The sequence below is a fragment of the Triturus cristatus genome, chromosome 5_2 (assembly GCF_964204655.1).
Source record: "Triturus cristatus chromosome 5_2, aTriCri1.1, whole genome shotgun sequence".
NCBI lineage: Eukaryota > Metazoa > Chordata > Amphibia > Caudata > Salamandridae > Triturus > Triturus cristatus.
Window position 1 is genome coordinate 381081937 of NC_140588.1, and position 26301 is coordinate 381108237.

The window sequence follows — 26301 nt, forward strand, 5'->3', positions numbered from 1 at the left end:
CAGGGAACTCCGCAAGACAGTCAGAGACCATAGCCTATGTAGGCAGAGGAAGATCCTGTGATAATGCTAGATGTTTTCCTGATCCAATACATTCTGTATGCCCAAATAATAGCAGAACGTATCCGACGCCTGTAATAAATCTGAAATCTCCTGAACATTTGTTTCAAGCCGCAGATAAAATACTACGAGAACGAAGGGGTTACCACCTCCTCGATTCCATGGATGAGCAAGAATTAGCCAGATCAGCCGTTCACTGGATTGACAGTCCTGAAAAATACGGTGATGAGACCGTAGCACACACATTTTTTAATCTCAGTACAGATGAACAACGTTTAGCTGGAATCTATATGATTCAGCAACTCCTCATATTATATAAGAGCCAACATGCTGACCCTGGTCCTTTACCTGATATATTAACGGAACTACTCACAAACAGATGGAGAGGTTCTAGTAACAAGCTAATTAAAGAGATATTAGTGTCACGTAAACAATATGTCCTTTTTGTAAATCCAGATTCTCTCTCCCTGCCCCGCAGAGAAAGAGCACCGTACTATATGGATAGACAAAATCCTTTACGAGAAGTGCACCCAATAAAAGGCGAAGACAATGAGTTTCACCGTGTATTTGTTTACACACCCATATCAAAAATGGAATTATTAGAAATGAAGAAAGTAGTACCTAGTCACGACAAGGACCCAGCGGGTTTCCACCGAGAAATTAAAGACATGTTACTGATGGGAGAGTACACCTTTCCTGATATTATGACGATATTAAAGGTGCTTTTGCCTGCTGGCATTTATGAAAAACTGAAAGAAAAAGAGTGGGAAGTGGGAGACCAAAAGATAGACTGGACAGCATTAGCAGAGGAAGAAAGGGGCCGAACTGCAGGTTCGGGGCTCGGGGATAAAGTTAAACTGTTACCAGGTTTACTAGTACAGGTACTGCCACGTTTATTAACTACAAAAAAGGAAGATTGGGGTGCAATCACAGCCTGCAAACAAAAGCAAGATGAAGACACAAGCGATTATTATGCTCGATTTGAAAAATGTTTTGGTATAAATAGTGGTATAAAAGCAAGTAGTGACTCATATCCACATCTATTTGTGACAAAATTAGTGGAAAATGCATTGCCCCCAGTGAAGAATAGAATATTGAAATTCGAGAGTACCTGGCAAAGTAACACTCCGTCGCAAATGCTACAAATGTTACAGTATCATCACAATAGAATTAGGGATGAACAAGAACACGAGCATAGACGCATGAAGGATACAAAAATGAAAATGCTAGTTTCTCAGACAGTACCAGCAGATGGTCACAAAAAGGGTGTGACACATTCTGGTGATTCTGCAGTTCCTGTAAAAGGAACCTGCAATTACTGTAAACAACTAGGCCATTATGTACATGATTGTCCAGTCCTGAAACGTAATATAGCTACAGGTATTGCAAAAGAGAGACCACGATTAGTTAGACAAGATCAGAATGAACAAGGAGCTATGCAGCATGGACAGTCCATGCCAGTTCAGCAACAGTCCATGCCAGCCTCACAGCAACCCATACAGTTTGTGCCAGCTGCACCACCGTTGCCTGCTACTGCCACACAAACCACAACACGACAAATGTATCAGACTGCACAGTATGAATACCCTGAATATCAGCGTTACGCATGAACCAGCCTAGAGAGGGAAGTTGACTTACCGCTTATCGAGATTCCTGTAGATCAAGAAGGACCTTATGTACATAGTGAATTATTAGGTCAAAATAGAAAATTCTTACTCGATACAGGGGCAAGTCGAACAACAATAAAACGTAGTGAAGTTCCAGGGGCACCCCTCTCAGGCTCTCAAAATGTTTCCCTTGGTTTTTCGGGAAAACCTATTGTTAATGAAGTATCACAGCCTCTACCACTTACGATAGGACCTTTGACACGAACTACAGATTTATTGCTTACTAAATCATGCCCAGAAAATCTGTTAGGAATTAAAACTCTGAAAGCACTAGGAGCCATAATATGTTGTTCTCCGGAAGGAGTAAGGTTGTTTTTGCGTGATTTTAAAGGTCACTATGTGTCTAGAGACATGGATCCCCGACTACAGACTTTACCAGTACATCTATGGGCACAAGGCCCTACGGATGTTGGCTGCATGAACATTACACCCTATCGAGTTACATTGAAAGCAGGAGTGGTACTACCACGAATGCGACAATACAAGTTACCGCATGATGCTGTAGTGACTTTGCTGAAAATCATTGATGAGCTGATTGCCCAGGGAGTAGTTATAGAAACAGACTCCAATATATGTAATTCACCGATAATTCCGATTCTTAAACGAACTGACCCTACTGCCCCACCAGTATACCGATTGGTTATTGATTTGCGTGAACTAAACAAGTGTATTGTACCACAATTCCCTGTGGTCCCTGATATATCATCATTGTTAACAGCAATTGATTCCGAAGCAACATTCTTTACTGTAATCGATCTCAAGAATGCCTTTTTCAGCGTCCCAATAGATCCGGAAAGCCAATACTTGTTCGGATTCAGTTTAAATGGGCGCAGCTTTAAATTCTCACGCGCTCCCCAAGGATTCACAGAAAGCCCCAGCATCTACAGCCAAGCACTGAAACGAGAACTTGACAGTATCCACATGCCAGTCAATACTGCACTGCTTCAATATGTCGATGATCTGCTGATCACCGCAAGAAGCGAGCCAGAATGTGAAAAAGCTTCTCTGACAGTTTTACATTTCCTAGCCGACAAGGGGCACAAGGTGTCCCCTTCTAAGCTGCAATTCTGTGTTCAGCGAGTTATTTATCTTGGTCACTCGCTGTCCAAGGAGGGAAGGCAGCTTACACCAGATCGCATCCAGTTAATTGCTAATATGTCAATACCCCAGACACAGAAGGAGGTGCGGGCTTTCATAGGCCTCACTTCATATTGTAGGCAGTGGATCCCTCAGTACGCATTTCTAGCAAAACCACTCATTCAGTTAACCACACAGGAGGCAGCCACATCGACTGTTCTCCCTTGGACTCAGGAACATACACAAGCTTTTGAAAGTTTAAAGAAAGCTTTATGTCAAGCACCTGTTTTAGCAACGCCATGTTATAGCAAACATTTTACACTCTTTGTTACAGAACGCGAAGGTACTGCCTTGTCAGTACTCACTCAGGATCAAGCAGGATCACGCAAGCCATGTGCTTATTTTTCCAGTACATTAGATCCCGTAGCTCAGGCTTTGCCTGCATGCCTGAAATCAGTGGCAGCGACAGCTTTAGCAATCAGACAAAGCGATGCCATAGTATTAGGACACCCATTGACAGTACAAGTACCACATGCAGTCGAGGTTCTTGTGAACCGAACACAAACACAACACTTGACCATAGCAAGACTTACCGGTTATGAACTGACATTGTTTCAACCACACATAGAGATCCGACGGTGTAATACATTGAATCCTGCTACACTATTACCTATAATTGGAACAGACCCACTAGCTCATGATTGTGTTGAAATCATTGAAATAAAGACGAAACCTAGACAAGACTTGACAGACGTTCCATTGTTAGATCCCGACCTGACGTTGTATGTAGACGGATCGTGCATGAGAGCAAGTACAGGAGACTTAGTGGCCGCGTATGCAGTCACAACAGACACTGAAGTTATTGAGACAAATTGTATAGATACTTTGTCAGCCCAAGCAGCAGAACTTATTGCTCTAACACAAGCCTGTATTCAAGCCACAAATAAGAAAGTTAATGTATACACTGACTCACGTTATGCATTCGGAGTTGTACACGACTTCGGCGTGCTGTGGCGAGAGAGAGGTTATTTAACCTCCCATGGTGCCCACATTCAGCACGGACCCCTCATTCATGCTTTGTTAGACGCAATACATCTACCCACTGCTATATCGATTATGAAATGTAAAGCACACACGAAGGTTACTGATACCATTTCTCAAGGCAATGATTTAGCTGACAGAACAGCTAAACAGACTGCTCAGAATCGCACATTAGACATGACAAAGCCAATAGTTCAGACACCAACACAGTGTATGACAATTAAGGATCCCGCACTTGACGTAATTGACATACAGACACATGCCACAGCAGAAGAAATAAAGAAGTGGACTGAACTAGGAGGGATCCAGACAGATCAAGGATGGATGACGAAGGAGAAATCTGTATGGTTTCTCCCTGATTCCATGGTTCAAGCCATTATAGCTACAGTTCACAGTCCAGCACATTTAGGAGAGAAGGCTATGCTAGACAGCATTCAGCACATTTGGTTCAACAAACATTTACGAGCAGCAGCTAAACAAAAAGTTCGTACCTGTATGATATGTTGTCAGTTTAATCCAGGAAAGAGTGTTCCCGTAGAGCAGGGTGGATTTCAGCCTCCTGACCATCCTTTTGAAGTTCTCCAGATGGATTATATTCAGATGGAACGTTGTCGAGGATTCAAATATGTTCTCGTAGTTGTCTGCGCTCTCTCCCGTTGGACAGAGGCATATCCCGTATCAGATTACACTGCCCCGACTACTGCCAAGCAGCTAGTTCGAGAATTCTTCCCACGGTACGGTTTACCACGTGTTGTATATTCAGATAACGGCCAGCCTTTCTCATCCGAATTAATGAAACATGTCTCACTTTTGTTGGGATATCAGTGGAAATTCCACTGTGTCCGACACCCCGAGGCAGCAGGTCTCGTGGAACGACATAATCAACTTTTAAAAATCAGATTGTCTAAAATATGTCAGGAAAAAGGTGTGGACTGGATAGTAGCCTTACCAGTTGCGCTATTCTACATGAGAATGGTAGCACACTCTCGAACAGGGCTATCCCCTTATGAAGTGATCTTTGGTAGACCACCGAATATGTGGGGGACGCCTATACCCCGTAAAATAACTGATGTTGACTGTAATATGCTGACAGATTACCTGGCTTCTTTGATGTCTGCACTACAATCTTGTCGTTCACAGGTAGTCGCAGCTTTTCCCGACAACACCGAGGTGAAACCTCATGATGTAATTCCCGGTGATTATGTTCTCATCAGAAATTTTGATCGGAAAACCCAACTGGAGCCAAGGTGGAGGCTTCCTAAGTTGGTCCTGCTGACGACCAGAACAGCTGTGAAGATCGAAGGAAGAAAAGGATGGGTGCATTCCAGCCATATAAAGAAATTTCATGGACTTCCTCCTGACACAAACAGTACTTCCCGTGTGTCTTCCCCCATTGACTCAAAGCTACCTTTGGCTGAGGCCAGTAGCACCGAACTCTATAAGCAGAAACTCAGGTCCAGATCTAAACTGTCGGACGATTTGATTGTTTAAGTCCTCTCCAAGGTGAAGCGGTTGAATCTGTCCCGACATGTATCCCTTAGGTCTGAATGATGTAGAGTCCAGAATCATAATGAAACGACATGCTTATTGTAAATTACTGCGTAACCACTGTATTGTGACTTTATTAATTTTGTTTTCCTTGAGTTTTTTAATAGTTACTGCAAGTATATTGTTGCATATGTATTATCCTGTTTCTAAACGTGCTTTCAATATAACTGATGAACATTCTTTTAGTGACCTACCCCCACATGAGTTGTCCTATAGACTTGCGCTGCGCAATAACACATTCATTAGTATGTTACATCATTCCCATCAGACTAGTAATGCCACCAATTGTTGGGTGTGTGGCCGACTCCCTCCCTATCAGAATACCAAAGGAGTTCTGCCTTTCTTTCCACATCCGTTCACACACAATGGCTCCTGTGGAGCATGGTTTAGTTTATTAAATTCCATAGACCCAGACACAGCAGTTTATCAACAACATTGGATATGGGGAAATCTGAATCTAGTTTTATTCAAAGTCTGTCACCCTAATAAGGAGGGTCACCCCAGTAGAACAGGAACTGATTTAGAAAATGAAGTGTATAAATTAGGTAATTTTACGCCTAATCTTATGATTTTGAATGTCAAATCCGAAGTTGAACTAATTCTGCCCACTATGTCTGTATTTCCAGTTAAGGGTGAATTATGTGTGAGAAAAGTTGGTTCCATACATATGGGCCATAGCCAATGCGTTACTATAGTAGAATATAGTGATCAAGGTAAATCTTCATTTACAGCTTCTCGCCATTCTTACTTTATATATGGTCAGACGGCATATATGCGTCTGCCTCTAGATTGGGATGGTACCTGTTACATAGCATTCCTTCTGCCACCTGTTTTCCTAGCTCCTCCTGATTATTATCGAAATGCTCATTTAGTACACAATAGAGAGCGAAGAGATCTCCCAGTTATCGATTATACTGAGACGGCATGGGACAAATATGTAGATTTCAATAAAGGTATCTTTCCCTATATAGGTACAATATCAAATAGTAAGATGATACGCAGACTCACCAAGACTTTTGAAGCTGTAGTAAACGAGACTATAGCCGCCCTAGGCAATCTGACAGAGGAACAATCAGCGATGAGAATTGTTGTTCTCCAGAATCGTCTTGTCCTTGACGTCATCCTGGCCGATAGGGGCGGAGCTTGCAGGGTCATCGGATCCAGCTGCTGCATATTCATACCAGAAAATTCGCCATCTGTATATAAAGCTATAACACGCCTTCATAAGATTGTAAGCCAGATACACGAAAATCCAGGCACTTGGACGTGGTCCGGGTGGTTTTGGAGTATGATATCAGCCTGGGGATGGAGAGTTTTATCCTTCCTAGGTATTGGCCTTCTTATGCTTTTCAGTTGTTGTTTATGTCTGCAATGTGGACCAGCGATTTGTGGTCTGTGTGCCACATCATGCATTCCATATCACAGTTCTCGTTCAAAATGCCGGAAGAAGAAGGAAGAAGAAATGATGCTCCATGAGCAAATCGATGGAATGATGAAGATTGATATCTCTTGAAGGGCAAGTAGGGGACAAGGAGGGAATGTGGAAATGTGGATTTTCCTGGTCAGTTATGTCCCCTATCTTGGACCCCAACGGTTCTATATGCATGTTACAAGTACATGTATGTTCCCTCCAGTTCCAGTTTCTAAGACGCAAACATATGTGTGTCTACCGTCGACATGTTCTCTGTCAGATCCGCCATCGATGGGCTGGATATTCGATTCCTAGGTATGAAAGGCCACCGACTTTATATGACTAAGTTACTACATTTTTACAGTTCAGGCAAGTAGGCCCGATTCTGTCCTCAAAGCCTTTCCCTGCTCTCTGTCTTTGACAGCTTCAGCTTGAGCTCGCATCTGTATCCATGAACTTTGTCCTACTCCCTGTGCAGCTAACGGTGCCTGCCTCGGCCAGTTTTCGCATGCCTGCCAAGAAGCTGTATTTCACCTTCGAATTATCTATTTTGCTCTTCAGCCGATGCATTCCTGTCTAAGTGATTTAGGTAAACATTTCCTTTAGCTCACAAGCAAAGGACTTAGCCTTTCCGTCCTCCTGCAAGTGATTCATAGCCCTGCTGCCATGGAAGGTTTTCTGCCCCTCGCATCTCATATAGACACTTAGACGCTTGTACACGCACACACAGTTAGTATAGAATAGATTCTGTCCGAGAGTCCTTCCTTGTGGATAACATAGTTCTCCAAACATAGGATGGTAGATATGATTTGGGATTAGGTTGACTTGACCCCCCAGACTTCTCGTCTCCACATGTAGAGCTAAATGTCAAGTCCCCTTCACCCCCTAGTTGCACGTCAATTACACGTCATACTGCTGCGCGCGCATCTATGCCAAGTATTATCTTATAGATCCACCTATGTCTGATAATCCTAACCAATCATGTTTCTTCTATTCCTTATTACGCCTAGTTTCGATTACGTACCTATTTTGTCACTTTTCTTATCAAATGTTACGCCTTCTACATTCGTTTCATTGTAATGCACTTATTATAAAAATACATGTCTGTCAATAAAGTGTTGTACTTCACTTCCTGAACCCTCGTGGTGACGGAACCTGAAGGCCGCGACTCGAGTCGGCCATTTTGACTGGAATAAAGCCCATTTAGAAAACCTCTTATACCACGGATTCTGCCTCTTGTTATTTTGAGCTATTTTACTTTATTTTAAGATTCCGTATGAAATTCAGTCCGGTATTTTATTTACCACATCATAAAGTGGGCATATAATCTCTTACATGCAGTGCTAGACACATTAAGATATATGGTAAAATTGGAGACTTTTGGAGAGGAAGCATCCCGGTATACTTTTAATAGGAATTTGCTAAAAGCCCTTGAGGTCTCACAATGCACCTTAGCGCTTTTACAGGATTGGTCTCCAGCACATCTGGAGCTCTTCTTAAAACATATGGCCCGAGAATCAGTTATGAAAGGGACAAAGAATATTGTATTCAACTAAAGCATTACAAAATCATCGCTGAGAAAATAGTATTTAAAACACCTGCGCCTTATTTACAGTTTCAATTAGAGCACGGGGCAAGGCGTTGTATCCTTCTCGTTCACTTGGGTATTCTCCCTTTAGCTATTCTTAAAGCTAGGTGTGACGGCACAAATCACACTAAAGGAATATTTGATCTATGCAAAGGCGGACAACAAGATCTGTATCATGCTTTATTAATATGTCCCAAACCGAGATTGGTAGAGGCTAGACAACGGTATATATCGCCTATTCAATTAACTTACAATGCCATGTTAGCTCAAGATTTGATTATGCTGTGCAATTCTCCCGCCAATGAATTTGTTTGCTATAACTTGTTTAAGTTTTTTAAAAATTTCTTGAAGCTATTTTTATAAAAAAATGCATACTTTTAACATCTCTATTAACTGTATGTCGTGTATGTAGACTAAAACATTACTAATGATTAATTTTAAATAGAGTTTCAATAGCTGTATTATCATGTCTACGGAATAATAATTTTAAATATCTGTATTTGTTGATCTCAGGTGAGGTCTGAATCAAATAAAAAATGTAAACAAGTGTCACTGTGCAGACTCACAATACAAACATCATTTGCATGACACGAGGATGTGTAGTAGGAAGACGCAGTTTTATGTATGTATGTATATATATTCACAGAAAAAACCATAGGTTTCAGGCACGTTATAGTTAGGAATTAGCATTAAAAAACCTCAGAAATTCACTGAAAAAACCATAGGTTTCAGGGGTGTTATAGTTAGCTGGACTTTTCACTTGTACAAAACCATTGAAATTCCCCCGTTATAGTTAGTTCAGCTAACTATAACTCGCGCTCCCGCAATGCACTGCTGATGACGTCACATATTACATCACTCATGACATGGTCAGTGACATCACTCATGACATCACTGATGACATCTCAAATTACATCACTGATGACATCACTGATGACATCATCCAGTGAATGTGTGTTTTTCTGAAAATTAAATATGTTTTATATATGTATATCTCAAGGTCGATGGAAGAATAAATGGGTATATAAGTGTCTAAATGGATGATTTGTTTTTGAAAAATTGATTGTGTAACTGACTGATTAAGTGTATCATAGTGAATACATGGCTTAGTGAGTAATGTTTAAATATGTAAATATCTGTATCAGTCTCTCACTTTGTGTATAAGTGGCTGCATGGGTTGGTGAGTAGCTACATGGGTGTCTATATAGGTTATTAGTTGGTTTTTTGAGTATCAGTCTGAGTGTCTGCATGGTTCGGTGGGGGTATTACGTAGTGCATAGGTGCATGAATGAGTGACTCACTGTTTGTATGTGTTGAAGACAGCATGTGTGCAGGACTGTATGGGTGGATGAGTGTGTGCATGGGTGTGTTAGTGAGTGAATGACTGCCTCAAGAGTGTCTTTATGAGTAACTACATATGTTTTAAACTAGTATATGTGACTATTGGTGTATATAAGTGAGTATATGTGAGAGTGAGAGATTGAAAGAGTTCCTGTATGAATAAGTATGTGTTTCTATAAGTGAGTGTTTAAAAGACTAAGTATGTGTAAGTTTCCGTAGAAGTAAGTGTGGTGGTGTGTGTATAACTGTATATGCAAGTAAATGTATGTTTGATTCTTTATTAGCATGAGTGACTATGTGTGTGAGTAACTCTATGGATGAGTGGCATTGTGTAACAGGATGTATAGGTGTATGAGTACATATGATGAGTGAGTACATGTATGAGTGACTGTATAGGACTGTTGGTGAATGAGTGGATGTGTATGTGGATCTTAGAATTACTGAAGAGGTTGTTGTAACTAGTATTGGTATGTCCATTGTTTTGAAAATTTTAGTCTCTATTTTTGAATGTGTGTATCAAAGGTTATATTAGGGTGAGAGGAGGTCTGCCACTCTATCACAAGGATGATGTCATCAGTGATGTCATCAGTGATGTCATTTGAGATGTCATCAGTGATGTCATCAGTGATGTCACTGACCATGTCATGAGTGATGTAATATGTGACGTCATCAGCAGTGCATTGCGGGCGCGCGAGTTATAGTTAGCTGAACTAACTATAACGGGGGAATTTCAATGGTTTTGTACAAGTGAAAAGTCCAGCTAACTATAACACCCCTGAAACCTATGTTTTTTTCAGTGAATTTCTGAGGTTTTTTAAATGCTAATTCCTAACTATAACGTGCCTGAAACCTATGGTTTTTTCTGTGAATTTCAAAGGTTTTTTAAATGCTAATTTCTAACTATGCCTACAGAGATAGGACATGTGAAGAAAGAAGACAAAATGCACAGAAAGAAAAAAAAGAAGTGCAGAAAGAAGCAACAAAAGTCCTCAAAGACGAAGAAAAGTGCAGGAAGAAGGATAACGTGCAGAAAGAACATAAAGAAGAGCAGAAAGAAGCCTTGATGCAAAATCATCCTGTACCCTCAACTTTTTCAGACGAATACTGGTGGTAACTGAGTCTGACTAACCAGTCCTAGAGCCAGTGCTATGTTAAAAGACACTTAGAATACAGTGAAAACACCTACATACACTAGGGAACATTATGCGTTGGGGTCCCCCTGTGATTAGCATGACCTCCTCTGTAAGCCCCTAGTATATAATAGGGCAGGGGGATCAAAACTACCTCTTAAAACAGGCCACAGGGCGTTTTTGCACACGTTAACTCAGGCCCTGTCCCCTCCCTTCACCACTGTGTAAACATGCCCTGTGTCCATTTTTAGTTGGGAGATTAAGTTCATTTAAATCCCGAGGGACCTAATTTAATGCTGTACTATTGGTCAGCTTTTATTCAACATTTAGCCGTACCGCTTTTTGGGGATAGGGCATGGGTACCACAATGTTGTAGGCCTTCTATTTTTGAAATAGGCTTGGGAGAAGAAGTTAAGGGAATATTAGTTTGTGTACTGGAACCCAGTTATTACAAAAAGACTAAGTTTAAGGTAATAATAGCAATGTTCTCGCTTTGGCGTAAGATCCGTCGTAAATATTAGATTCTTAAAATTAATAATTATACTCCCCTTGCCGCGGCAGGACTTCTACCTCCTATTTTTCAAGATTTAATTTTATTTAGGTGGATCTCGCAGGGGGTAAGGACTATAGGAGATCTTGGAACTGAGGGAGTATTGGCCTCGTTTGAGTTTTTGAGGGAGAAATTTAGTTTGAATCCACACGACTTCTTTAAGTACTTACAGATTCGTAGTTTTGTAGAGAAAGCAAAGGGGCAGGATCTTGGTTTTTTAAAGAAAAATCCACTCATGGAATTGATATTAAAACGCTCCAGAACAGGCATGCTGTATCAATGTCTACTCTCCAGTTTTCCAGACGATATACTTTTACAGAATGCTAAATGGGAAACAAAATTAGGTAAAACAGACTTAGATATTTCTCAGGCTTTAGAATTGTCAAATAATGTTTTTATGTCAGGAAGCTTACGGTCTCAAAGCTATATGGCACTGTTTGACCTGTATTACACCCCGGCTAAAATTGCTAAATGGGGAGGTACAGGAGGTCATCAGTGCTCAAGATGTGGGCTGGCAGCCGCTAATGATTTACACATGTTTTTCTCCTGTCCCAAATTGCATATATTTTTTCACGACATAGAAGTTTTTTTAAACTCTAAACTCAATATTTCAGTTGTTTTTTCAGCAGAATTTGTCATATTTGGTTGTGAGAGTGGCTGTCAGAAGCAGAGAACTCGGGATGAGACTGCTTTCCTGTTTATAGTTATGTCTGTGGTAAGACTGTCGATAACTTCGGAGTGGATAAGTCCTGATGCCCCTACTTTCTTAAATTGGAGAACAAGGATTTTGGCTTTATATAATTTAGAATCAGCTATTTTTTCAAGATGGGCTAGAAGAAGGCGTGAGATGGGGCAACGCATCTGGGACCCTTTGGAAAAATGGATTAAGGAATAGTTAAAAATGGATCAGCTAAACATGAACTTACTTATTATATTATGTTGTATACTTTTTTCCCCTTTTCTTTTTTTTTTCCCCCTGTATTTGACTTTACAATCCTTGGTAGCTGCATCTGAAGCTAATGGTGTGCAAATGTCTTATGCACTGTAAAGAGCTTATGCTTTTGGTTTTTCTTATTCTTATTCATTGTTGATTGTTCCAAGCTTCTTAAATAAAACAATTAAAAAAAAGAAAATCCTGAGGGTCCCTAGGGTCCAACTAGCCCACTAGGTACCTCCAGTAAGTGCCACAGAGCTGCGTTGCAGAGAGGTGTAAAAAGTGGCACGGCCTGGACCACCTCTCTGCATTGCAGCTCAGTGGCGCTTACTGGAAGCACTTGGTGGGCTAGTTAGCCCCCAGGGGCCCTCAGTATTGAAGGGAAATTATATCCCCAATTTAAAACGTGCCATAGTGCGTGTTTGCACACGTCACCTCAGGCCCCGTCCCCTCCCTTCACCACTGTGTAAACGCGCCCTGTGGCTGTTCTAAGTTGAGAGATTAAGTCCCCTTGATTCCTAAGGGTCCCTAGGGTCAAACTAGACCACTAGGTACCTCCAGTAAGCGCCACAGAGCTGCGTTGCAGAGAGGTGTAAAAAGGGGCTTGGCCTCAGAACACCTGTCTGCAGCGCAGCTCCCTGGCGCATACTGGAGATGCCTGGTGGGCTAGTTGGCCCTCAGGGACCCTCAGTATTGAAGAGGAATTAATTCCCCAACACACAACTCGCCAGGGGGCGCGTTTGCGGAGTGCTGCAAGAAGGGGGCATGGCCTCCGGCACGATGCCAGTCTTTTATTTATTTTAATTTTTTAAGAAGGGGGGCTGTGTGGTTCCCCTTCTTATTCTAATTTATTGGCCCTGATGACCCCATCCCCCAGGGCCTGTCTCCTAATTATATTTTTTTGACCCCAATCCCCAGGGCCGGCCACTGATTTTTATTATTTTAAAAAAATATATATTTATAGACACACCTAGGACATGCTGGACAAACCGTACGTACCTATCACCATGATGATTTGCGTGATATTCATTAAAAGGCGACCATGCATACAATGAATCCACGTGGAATGTATTTACACCACTAGTGAAGCTCTGACATGTCTGATGCCCTACTGTTGTAAATTAAAGCAGAATGTGATTAAGCATTTACTGAAAACATTAATATTTCCCTTTTATCGTGTTTTCCTCATTATGTTGGCCGAAGTCCGGACTCCATTTTGTATTGGCATGCTGCCACGTGTTCACCACGAGGAGAGTCCGACCTCTGTGTTAGTTGCTCTTGTAATCTGCCTAGCAACAGTCTATAAATAGCTCTCTTTTGTCCGTCTGGCGCATGCCCAGACTTGACCACATCTGTTGTAATTAGCTTTGCTTGACCATGTGTTTTCGCGGGCCCAAGGAGTGTGTTAGCTCCGCCCATGTATTGATTCGGTATCGAGAATGACCCTAAATGGTAATGTTCTTCAACTCTGTGGTATCCACCCACTCATGAGCCCCTTTTCTGTGTATAAAAGGGGACTGTGTATGCAAGTTCTTTGTGCTACTCCTTGCAATACTGAAGAGTGTTGTGTGGATTGTAGGACCACCCTTAAGGGTTAATAAACGATGTTTTTGTACTTTGCAGTTTCCGTGCCAACTTCCTTATAGATTTCGTTACAGAAGAGCGAACCCTTGTCTCTTGCGGGCCTAGCTGGGGCTTGTATTCATCAATTGGCGCCCGTCACGTGTGGCTCATCGGCGACTCGGATGCTCGAAGGACTGGTCGCGACGAAGGTGAGGAGTTTGGCCGGGGACGTGATCACTGCCAGCGGCGTCTTAGCCCTGGCATCCCGAGGTTTTTCTTCCTTCCCTTCCGAGCTGACCGTCTGGGTGGCGCCGGTCATCGACTGAGATCTCTTCTGTCGGTCCTGCCGTGAGAGCCGTTTGGGCGATTGTGGAGCTTGGCAGTTGGAACCTGGACTCTTGATTGGTAAGAACCGTTGTACGGTACTTGCTCCGAGTTTTGAAGCCTGGTCTGGCTATTTGAGTTTGATTGATGGTGACTAGTCATATTGTGAATTTGTCTTTGTGAAAATATATGCGTTGCAACACATATAGGCAGGTAATGTGGAGAGATTTCTCCGGAGCTGTGTAAACTTTGAACGGCGCAACGATTAAGTGCCATTTTTCTTGATAATACTGCATATTTTGCATTATTCCTAGCATGCCTGCTTTTAGCGCACTCCGTAAGTGGTGCTGCTGTTTTGGACACCGGTTGAACCTCGAGGAATCTGCTCCAGCTCCCCCAGAGGGGACTCCTAATAGGGATATGTACGTGAAGCATGGTCTTTCTTCCATAATGTACAGCACGTTATGGAGGAAATATACGAGGAAGGATCCTGAGTTGCGATGGCCTTTGTATGGATCGTTTGATATACGTAAGATTGAGTATGTGGAACAGTGTATGTGTAAGCGACGTGCTCGTCAGGATATGTTTGAGTGTGTGCGATTATGGGTGAAGGAAGTGCGTGAGCGAGAGAAACGTGAGAAAGCGCTGTTTGATAAGGAGCAACGAAAGAATGATCATATGCGAGCGCAGGAAGCGAAGCGTCGAGAGGACAAAGAGCAAACGGACAGACAAGAGAAAGAGCGAAGGCTACAAGTTTCGGGTCAATATGTTGTTCGTCAGCCACTTTATCCTGTCCTTAATAATCCTGATGACGATTTTTATTTACTAGATCGCTCTCCGCCCCCTTATGTTGGCGCATCTGCTCCGCGGCCGCAAGATTCTGGCCCGGCTCCGGGTAAGGTCGACACACGGTCCATGTTATCGGCCGAGCATATGGCTGAGCTTCGGAAATTTTCCCTCCGTGCACTTAAGGGCAAGATGTCTAAGGATGAGTTGTTCCATACTTGGGGGTCGTGGCAAGATAGAGAGAGGGTGTATTTTCTGTCTCATTTTTCAGAAGAAGTAATTGCTGCTTTCCGAAAATATTCTAGTGTCCTTGAGCCTGACGAAGTGTCTTCGGATGCCGGAGCATTACGTAATGGTGTTTTTTCTCCCCCTAAGGCTTCTGAGGCGGCTCGGCGGCTGTTCGCTTTGCGGGACGAGGTGCTGGCACTTAGAGAGAAAGCACGTCAACAAACGGAGGAGGAGAAGCAGTCGGATTCGTCTGCAGCAGGGGGCCACCCATCCGCCTCCCAGTCAGATAAGGATGACATAGTGCATGTTAAACCAATGCGAGAGGCGGCGCCTTTGTATGTTCCTCCCAAGGGAGCAGGGACTAGCTCGGATATTAACTCCGCCGATGCAAGGGGATATTTTGTATATAATTGGGTTTACACTCCATGGCATAGGGCCGATGTTATGGCATTAAAGAATGCGCTGCCTGACCCCCGCAAGAATCCAGCGGCCTTCTATGAAGAAGTCGAGGGGGCCTTGAATTCTTGCATTATGACCTTAGCGGATATAGACTTGTTCTTTGGCCTTATCCTACCGCCGGATACGTGGCGCTCTGTCCGAAAAGGTAGATGATGCGGTTGCCTTTAAGGCTCGGTGGTCTGACCTTGAGGATGAGGATAGGGAACGGAAGCCCGCACAGAAACCACCCCAGAATATTTTAGATCTCCCTGCGGCTATTGTGGCTAAGTTGAAGACGATTATCCCCCCTAAAAAGATTGACTGGAATATGTTAGCTGCATGTAAGCAGAAAGTTGACGAGTCAGTCGCGGACTTCTTTACGCGTTTTGAGGAGACGTTTCATGATTTTAGTGGCCAGTCGCTTACTGACGACACGGGTCGCCACCTTTTCGCGGACAAATATGTGGCTAATCTGCTGCCGGCAGTTGCGGCCCGGTTAAAAGCGAGTGAGAGTTCTTGGTCCTCCGCGACACCGACGGCCCTTCTGACCATCGCTCAGTATTATGAGTGTCAGGAGCACGAGGCGAAGGGCCAGGAGGAGAAGAAATCGAAAGATCTCAAAACTAAAGTGATGTTAGCACAAGTATATGGCCCGCCCCGCCGGGGTAATAATAATAGAGGAAGGGGCGGATCTTATGGTCCCCCTTCGGGCCGATCTGATTTGAATAGGAACCAGTGTGCGTATTGCAAGCAGTTGGGCCATTGGGCCAGGGATTGCCCAGCGTTGCGTGCTTCGCGTCAGGGGCACACTCCGGGTGGCCCGAGAGGTAGAGGGGGTTTCTCGAACTTTAGAGGGAATTCCAACGATAATGCCCGTTTCGATACTGCCGGACAGCACCGAGATAGCTCAAATGTTTTCGATCGCCATCACCAGTATCATGTATCGGACATCGATCGATCGGGATATCATGATTCTCAGCATGCATAGGAATGCGTTGGATGGGGGTCTGAATCAGTTGAGGTGCCGGTCGATCAGACGGGTCCTTATGTATCGGCTGAGGTTTTAGGTTCTACCGATCAGTTCCTAGTGGATACAGGAGCGACACGTAGTGCATTGTCTAGGTACTTGGTTCCGGGGGCTCCCCCATCCGGCTCAATAGTTACATCGGTAGGGTTTGACGGTACACTCTCCCGAAGCCCTCTTTCACAGCCCCTTGCATTTAAAGTTGATTGCTTTTCTGCGCCTTGTCCGTTTCTGCTTGCTCCGTACACACCGGATAACATTATGGGCCTTGATATGTTAAAGTACTTTAGGGCTACAATTCGTTGTTCCCCTGAGGGTGTGAGGGTGATTTTAAATGACAACTACCCCCGATCTGGGCGGATGTGTACGATATCAGAGGATGCGCTGTTAGCTACCCTCCCCCGAGCTTTATGGGCGACTTCGGACACAGATGTCGGACAAATGGTGATTCCTCCGGTCCACATTAGTGTCCAGGAGGGGGCGGTACTACCACGCCTCCCACAGTATCGTATTTCCCAGGAGGGCGAGGAGGCTCTCATACAGATTGTGCAAGACCTGATCGCAGTAGGAGTAGTGGAAGAAGTTCCCTATAATATCTGTAACAGTCCGATTCTCCCTATTCTGAAAAAGGACACGGATGCAAAGGTCTATCGGTTCATAATTGATTTGAGGGAGGTAAACAAGATCGTGATACCTCAGTACCCGGTGGTTTCTGATATCACGACGTTGCTTACCTTGGTCCCGCCTACGGCGACCGTGTTCTCAGTGATTGATTTGAAAAATGCCTTCTTTTCTATTCCCATTCACCCGGATAGCCGATTTCTTTTTGGGTTCACATTAAACAATAGATCTTATCGTTTTTGTAGAATTCCCCAGGGCTATACAGAAAGCCCTAGTATTTATAGTCAGGCTTTGAAACGACAGTTGGATTCCTTTGCCTTACTCAAGGGGGTCGCCCTCATTCAATATGTCGATGACATCTTGTTGGCGGCTGACACCCTGGAGTTGTGCGAGAAAAGTACGATAGCCTTACTTTCCTTTTTAGCATCCCACAATCACAAGGTCTCTAGGAAGAAATTGCAATTCTGTAGACCAAAGGTGACTTATTTGGGTCACCTTTTGTCTAAGGAGGGGCGTGCACTCACACCAGATCGTATCCAAGTAATTTTGGACACACCAAGGCCATCCACGCAGAAGGATGTACGTGCATTTTTGGGTCTTGTTTCTTTTTGTAGACAGTGGATATTGGGGTTTTCACACATAGCTAAGCCATTACTAGCTCTCCTGACAAAAGACACGCCCATCCCGATCCCCTGGTCAGATGAGTGTGACGCTGCTTTTCAGCAATTGAGACAGGCCCTTTGTTCAGCACCAGTGTTAGGGACCCCTGATTATGCAAAACCCTTTTCGTTGTATGTGCATGAGAAAGATGGATGTGCATTATCAGTCTTAGTGCAGATGCACGGCGATAAGCAGCGCCCTTGTGCATACTTTTCGGCTGTACTTGATCCTGTCGCCCGAGCATTGCCAGGGTGTTTTCGCTCGGTTGCGGCGACAGCTGTGTCAATACGGCAGAGCGAAGGAATTGTATTGTCCCATAAACTGTTGGTGTTAGTTCCCCATGCTGTTGATGCCCTGCTTAATCAAACAAAGACGCAGCATTTGACCAGTGCCCGTTTAACGGGATATGAGTTGACGCTTTTAGCTCCTCATATTACGTTGAAAAGGTGCGTGACATTAAACCCGGCCACATTGTTGCCATATCCCGAGACCCAGCCTGAGGCACAGAAAGCGCATGATTGTATTCTTGTGACTGAGGAACAAACAAAGGGTCGTATTGATCTCCAGGATACGCCCTTTTCAGAGGTAGATGGAGAATTGTGGGTAGATGGATCTTGCCTGAAGCTACCAGATGGTACGGCTTCAGCAGCGTATGCAATTACCACGTTACAGACGATAGTGGAGACAGCACGCATACCACAGAAATCAGCTCAAGCAGCGGAACTGATAGCGTTAACACGAGCGTGTGAGCTCAGTACAGGATTGTGTGTGAATGTTTACACAGACAGCCGCTATGCCTTCGGAGTAGCGCACGATTTCGGCCTACTCTGGAAGGAGAGAGGGTTTCTAACGTCACATGGGGTGCAGATAATGCATGGGGAGTTAGTCCACAACCTTTTAACTGCATTGACATACCCAAAGAAAATCGCCATTGTTAAGTGTAGCGCCCATAGGAAAGTGGTTGATAAGGTTGGAGAAGGGAATGCGTTAGCGGATCGAGTAGCACGGGAGACTGCGATGCAGCCCGGTACTACTGCCATGTATGTAGTGAAGTCACAGGTGGAGAGATGGCATGATGCGAAGGAGGAAGTGCGAGAAATACAAAAGACCGCTTCTGACAAAGAGCGGGAACAATGGGCTAGCGAAGGAGAACTGGATGACGAGGGTTGCTGGAGAAATAAGCAGATGGATAGATGGAAATTACCCACGGCCTTTGTACAACCTATGGTTCAGATGGCACATGGGCTAGCACATGTTGGAGCTTCCGCAATTGTGAAATTGCTTACCCAAGTCTGGGAGCATCCAGAGATTGCTAGCACGGCAAAGAGGGTGGTGCAGACCTGTATGATCTGTCTGAAGTATAACCCAGGGAAAGGCACGCGAACTCCAGCAGGAGGATTTGCGACGCCCACTGCACCCTTTGAGGTTCTGCAGATGGATTACATTCAGCTTGAGCGCTGTAACAATTTGAAGTATGTTCTAGTAGTGGTTTGCGCCTTCAGTAAATGGGTTGAGGCGTACCCTGCGAAAGACAATACTGCAATGACTACAGCGAAGCTATTGCTGAAAGAGTTTTTCCCCCGATACGGCGTCTGTAGACTTCTGTGGAGTGATAATGGCCCTCACTTTGTAGCGGATGTTATAAAGTATGTCTTGAAGGGCCTAGGCATCACCCAGAAGTTCCACGCCGTATTCCACCCCCAGTCTGCAGGATTAGTCGAGAAGTATAATGGTACGCTGAAGCTTAAGATCGCTAAAATTCAAGCTTCAACATCTTTGACTTGGCCAGACGCCTTGCCACTGGCGTTATTGTCAATTAGGTCGGTGCCACACTCTCGAACCGGCCTTACACCCTATGAGATTGTATTTGGACGCCCAATGAATATCTGGGGTCCACCAAGGCCTAAGGCTGTGTATGATGTACCTTGTGTGATGATGAGTGATTATCTGGCACAGTTAACGGATAACTTGGTTTCTATTCATCAACAGGTCCGAGAGGCGCTCCCTGATCGGTCTACTGGCGAAGGACATGGTCTCCGGCCTGGAGATCATGTGATGATAAAGGTTTTCGACAGATCGAACAGTTTGGAGCCGAGATGGGTCGGACCTGAGCAAGTCCTTCTTGCAACGAGGACGGCTGTGCGAGTCTCGAACAGGAAGAATTGGATCCATTCCTTGCACTGTCAAAGGTACCGCCCGGATTGGTGGAGTCTGCTGTGCTGACCGATCAACGAGACATCCTAGCAGCAGAGACAGGCCGTGCTGCAGAGCCAAACGACACTGAGGAGCTCTTTTCGGACCACACGACTTCTGGAGGAAGGCGATATCATCTGCGACCAAGGAAGTGAGATTTCCAGTACCGGGACATACTGTCAGAACGGCCCTTGGGTTAGTGAAACGGAGAGCCGATGAGGCAAGGGGGGGGGATCAGCCCTGCATTAGTGTAGCGACACCCGTCTTGGCCCGCTGGTGAAGAAATCAACCGCTGCCCAAGGGGAAGAGTTCTGACAGACTTTGTAGTTACAGGAAGATATCAGGGTATTGTTTCCTTTGACATGGAGAAGAAGAAAATTCTTTGTGCGTTGGGGTTCATGCTAACAGTAGCCATCGTTGGTATAACCACATGGTTTGTGGAGGAGGCAACTCCTGCTCGAGAGACGCTTGTGTTGACGACTCCAGTGCCTGCGGAGCACTACTTTTATACATTGCCATATCAAGAGTTGAAGCATCGACAATCCTATTTGAATAACACCTTCATTCAGATGCTGCATCACACCCACGTTGCTACAAACGCTACGAACTGTTGGATATGTGGGATGATGCCAGCCCATCAGAAGAAAGGAGGAACGCCATTCATACCACTTCCTTTCTCTCACAATGGCTCTTGTAGAGCATGGTACACTTTGTTGTTTGCCACTCGGAAACCGACAGTGGGACGATTGCTTTTCAGACTTAATAAAGAATGCCATCAGGACAAGAATGGATATCCACAAGCGAATGGGACAATTTGGGAGTGGGAAGAGTACCGACCAGACAATGAATCCATTCCCTACATCTTCACGAACACCAGAGACACTGTGGGGAAGGACAAATTCGTAATCCAAGTAGCACAAGCCCAAGCGGACCTGTGTGTCCAGAGTGTGGGTTTTATTCCTGTGGGTGTCAGTGATTGTATAACCGTACTAAACATCGATGGGTTAAACAACAGCACCTTCTTAGCGTCCCATAATACCTACTTTGTATGTGGAAATAAAGGTTATTACCGTTTACCGGCTGGGTGGTCTGGGGTATGCTATGTATCATTCCTATTACCTCCTGTATTTTTAGCACCTGCGTCATATCATAAGGATTTAAAACTGTTGAATAATGTGACTGTAAATAGATATAAACGTACTCTATCAATTGATGAGGTGGATCAAACAGATACCAGCTTGCAACAGTATATTGATTTTAACTTAGGACTGTTTTTCTTTGTTGGAGCCGCATTGAATAGTAGGAAGATCCGAAGATTAACAAGAGTGGTAGAAGCTGTGACTAATCAGACTGCTGCTGCTCTTGGGAATCTTACAGAAGAATTACAGATTACCAGAATTGTTGCATTGCAGAACCGTATGGTATTGGATGTAATGCTAGCTGATCGAGGAGGAGCCTGTAAAATTATTGGAAGTAGCTGCTGTGTGTTCATTCCTGATCATACGCCATCCGTTTATACCGCCATTAACAAGCTGCATAAAATAGCAGCTGAAATCCACACAGAAACCGGCACTTGGTCCTTTTCTGGATGGTTTTGGGCGTTGGTTACTGCCTGGGGATGGAAGGTCTTAACTGGTCTCTGCATTATTATAGCAATTCTGTTCTTTCTCTGTATGTGTATTCAATGTGGACCATTGTGCTGTTCCGTATGCATTTCATTCTGCATTCCAGATAAGAAAGCTATTGCCGATGTTGCCCGCCAGAAGGGTCTAGCTAAAGAGGTTAAAGGAATGATGATAATTGACATATACGATGATTGTTCTTGGAAACCAGATGTCTTCAGTAAATGCTGAAAGGGTCGTCTGTTGTAAATTAAAGCAGAATGTGATTAAGCATTTACTGAAAACATTAATATTTCCCTTTTATCGTGTTTTCCTCATTATGCTGGCCGAAGTCCGGACTCCATTTTGTATTGGCATGCTGCCACGTGTTCACCACGAGGAGAGTCCGACCTCTGTGTTAGTTGCTCTTGTAATCTGCCTAGCAACAGTCTATAAATAGCTCTCTTTTGTCCGTCTGGCGCATGCCCAGACTTGACCACATCTGTTGTAATTAGCTTTGCTTGACCATGTGTTTTCGCGGGCCCAAGGAGTGTGTTAGCTCCGCCCATGTATTGATTCGGTATCGAGAATGACCCTAAATGGTAATGTTCTTCAACTCTGTGGTATCCACCCACTCATGAGCCCCTTTTCTGTGTATAAAAGGGGACTGTGTATGCAAGTTCTTTGTGCTACTCCTTGCAATACTGAAGAGTGTTGTGTGGATTGTAGGACCACCCTTAAGGGTTAATAAACGATGTTTTTGTACTTTGCAGTTTCCGTGCCAACTTCCTTATAGATTTCGTTACAGAAGAGCGAACCCTTGTCTCTTGCGGGCCTAGCTGGGGCTTGTATTCATCACTACCGTGCCTAATCCCGGTAGACACCCTTGTCGTTTATTTATACAAACATGGGTAGCTATTGACGGGCACATTTAACACACATGCACACCAAGCCATGCAAAGGGGATTCGACAAAAATTCGACCAAAACTATGCAAGAAACCCCCCTCACGGTTAATAAAACACACATCCACTGCCGGATGTGTAATACTTTTTATTTTACTCTCTGGAAAGGGGACGAACATCACTTGAGAGTCACAGCGCGCTCCTGGCAGAGCCCAATGCTGTGTTACACCCACCATTGACTGCTGAGTGCCACACACCTCTGTGTTGTATTCCACCACCTAGTGCATATGCTATGACAATCTCTAGCCCATGTGCACTGTAACACCACCCCATGAATATGTCATGCCACACTTGTCTTCGCACGGGTTATATTGCCCCATCTAACGTGCCTTCCTCGATGCCTATGTTATAACGCACAGTGCTATGCCATACATATTACAATCTGGGATCCATATCTTTGTCACAGTGCATATGCAACGTTACACTCCCCAGCACATATTTTATATTACAACTTTAGAGACTACTTAGGTTACACAACACTGCCCTGTGCATATTACACTCCAAGGCGCATATCTCATAGCAAGCGCTAGTGCCTGTGCTATCTCACGCTCTCCAATGAATCTGTCATTGCGCACAATGTATTGCATATTATATTTCACGCCCGGTTCATCTTATATCACACTTTTTGGTGCATAGTTTATACCATACACTATATCTAGTTTTCATTTTCAATCGTGCTCTCAGGACTATGTTCTATATAACACTGTGTTCACCTACCCTTTTCACGGGCATTACATTTTGCGATAGGGGGTGGAGGGTCAGGGGGTGTTTCTGCCAAGTGAGCCCAGAGTCACAGTCACAAACGTCCTCTTCTTCCTGAATAAAAGTGAGATTATGCTGCATACTCGTTCATATTTTAAGTAGTTCGCACAGACACACGTTTTAAAAACAATAAAGTTCCTAATACCCGCCTTCTCTGAACAGTTAGCTTGCTGCCCCATCCCCCTCCTCCCTATCCTCTGTTGTGTGAATCCATGGACTAGCCTCCTCCCTCCTGCCATGCATGGTCTGATGTGCTGCCACTGCCCTCAATTTAGTATGATGTACCAGTCCACTCCTCCTGCCCTCCATTGCCCAATTCTATGCCCCATCATTGACCTCCTGCTTAAACTCTGTGCTTAGCTTGCTGCCCCTATTCTCCTTCCCCCTGCCCTCCGATGTCTTTGTGCATGCCCCTGCTCCATCCTTTTTGCCCACCATGTCCCATGGACCTGCCACTCCTATCTACTCTGAGTGTTCCGTTGAGCTGCCACTCCCCTCCCACCTGCCTAGCATTGTCAGATGACTGTAACCTGTCCCTGCCACCTCCACCCTGCCTGTCCACATGCCATGCCCCTATCCTCTTCCTCCTGTCCTACATGGTCCATTGTACTGCCACACCCTTCTGCCCTCCCTGGTCTGTTGTGCTGCAACTGCTCCTCCTGCCTGCCCGTGCGGTCTGTTGTGAGGCCCCTTCCCCTGAACTTTCTTGTCTGTGCACAGGTCCTGACCCTCCCTTCTATCCTCCATCGTCCTTTGTGCATGCCCCTGAACCCTCCTTCTTGCCCATCATAGCCATTGTGCTGCCACTAACCCTCCCACTTGCCATGCATTGTCTTCTGTGCTGCCATGGCCCCTCCCACCTTCCCTGTTTGGTCAGTTAGCTGCCCTGACCCCCTCCCACCTTCCCTCCATGGTCTGTGTGTATTCCATCACAGTCTCACTGTTGCTCTTCATGGTGTGTCTTGCTTCTAGTGCCCATCCTGCCTGACCTCCATGGCTATCTTGCTGCTCCTGCCCTGCCCCCTTGCCCCCAGCCCTCTGTTTACATGTGCAGACCCCTACTCCCTCCCTCCTGGCTTGTCTGTTCCATTGTAATGCCCCTGATCCGTCCCTCCTGCCCTTTATGGTCTGTTATGCTGCAGCTTTCTCTCCTGTCTGTCCATTATGGTCAGCTAGCTACCATTGCCTCTTGCCCCTCTGTTCTCTGTTGTCCATGTGCATGGTCCTGTCCCCTCCCTCTTGCTTTCTATGGATTGTTGTGCTGCACTCCCGTCCCGCATGCCCTGTGTGGTGTATTGTGCTGCTGCAAACCCTGATGCCTGCCCTGCAGGGTCAGTTTGGTGCACCTCTCCATGTCCCTCCTGTCCTCTGTTATCCAAGTCCATGTCCCTACCCCATTTCCTTCCATGATCCAATGTACCATACTTGCGAACATTTTGAACTTGGTAAGAGGGAGATTTTGAAAAAAAACTGGGGTATTGATTTTCCCCTTTGAGTTACATTGAAAAAGAGGAGATTGTAGACAGGAGACAGATCAAATAAAGGCCATTTGAGCTTAAAAACATTGGACGTTTCCTGGCTGAATAGGGTCTGTTGGCATGTATGGTTGTACTACCATTGCCTCTTCCTTCTGCCCACAATGGTCTATTACATTGCCACAGCCTCTCTTGCAAGTCCTGTATTGTTGGTTTGTTGCCCCTGCCCCCCTTTCCACTGCCCTCCATAGTCTGTTGTGCTGCCACGGCCCTTCCTGCCTGCTCAGTGTGGTTAAATTGTTGCCTTTGCACCCTCCTACCTGCCTTCAATTTTCAGAGTCCGTGCCCCTGGCCTCTGCCTTTCAACAGTATCCTAATGAACAACTAGATTGCTAACATTCTATATTTATTACAAAAGTGTGGAACGCCTGACGTCATCTTGATGTAATCAAAACTGTAATACCTAGAGCATTTCCTTTAGAAATTACAAATATGAGAGGGTCTTATTGGCATCAAAATTATGGTTAGTGCTCTAAAAGACTAAAATAAGGACATATTTTCTGAGTTTTCAAATAGCGACAATGCACTTTTAAATTATTTGTTATCTTTATGTTTTTTTATCCAGTTGACCACTTGATTAAATGTTGCACTTAGGGGAGAGGATGTGGTGTTACTTCCAGAACTGCAGAATTTGCAACTGGGGAACCAGGTTGGAGTTTCTGCTTCAGCTCGACATTCTGTGATTCTGGTCAAATCACTTAGTCTCCCCATGTCTACAACCAAAATGAATTTGTTCTTGTGTGATGTAACCAATGCTCATGTAAAGCACTCCAATACCTGACAAGTCTGCACTATATAACACTGCAAAAACACAAAATAATAAGTGTTTTGCACACTTCTGTCATTGGGCTATATTTGGGCTACATCTGGGTGATTTTGGGCTACATTTGGGCTCTTTTGTCTTCGGTGGCCATCAGTAGGAAATACTTTCAGTTTTTTTACTTTGATTCCATCAAGAAGGCATTCAGATGTGTCACACATTTGCCATAAATTCAGAATGTTAGCACTCTTTTTGCTCATTAGATCACTGTAGTAAAGCTACTGCTCACCAGGGAAAACTGCTGCTGGTATTGAAAATAGAAGAGGATTTGAGAAGTCACTCAAAATGTGCCCTAATTTTTCTTTCTGCAGCACTAATCATACTTTTTATGGAAAAATGGCTTCAGGTGTGCCATACGTTTATCATAAGTAGGTCTGTTAGCGCTCTAGTTGTTCTTTGGAACACTCTGGGAAGCTGCAGTAGAACACAAAGGAATCA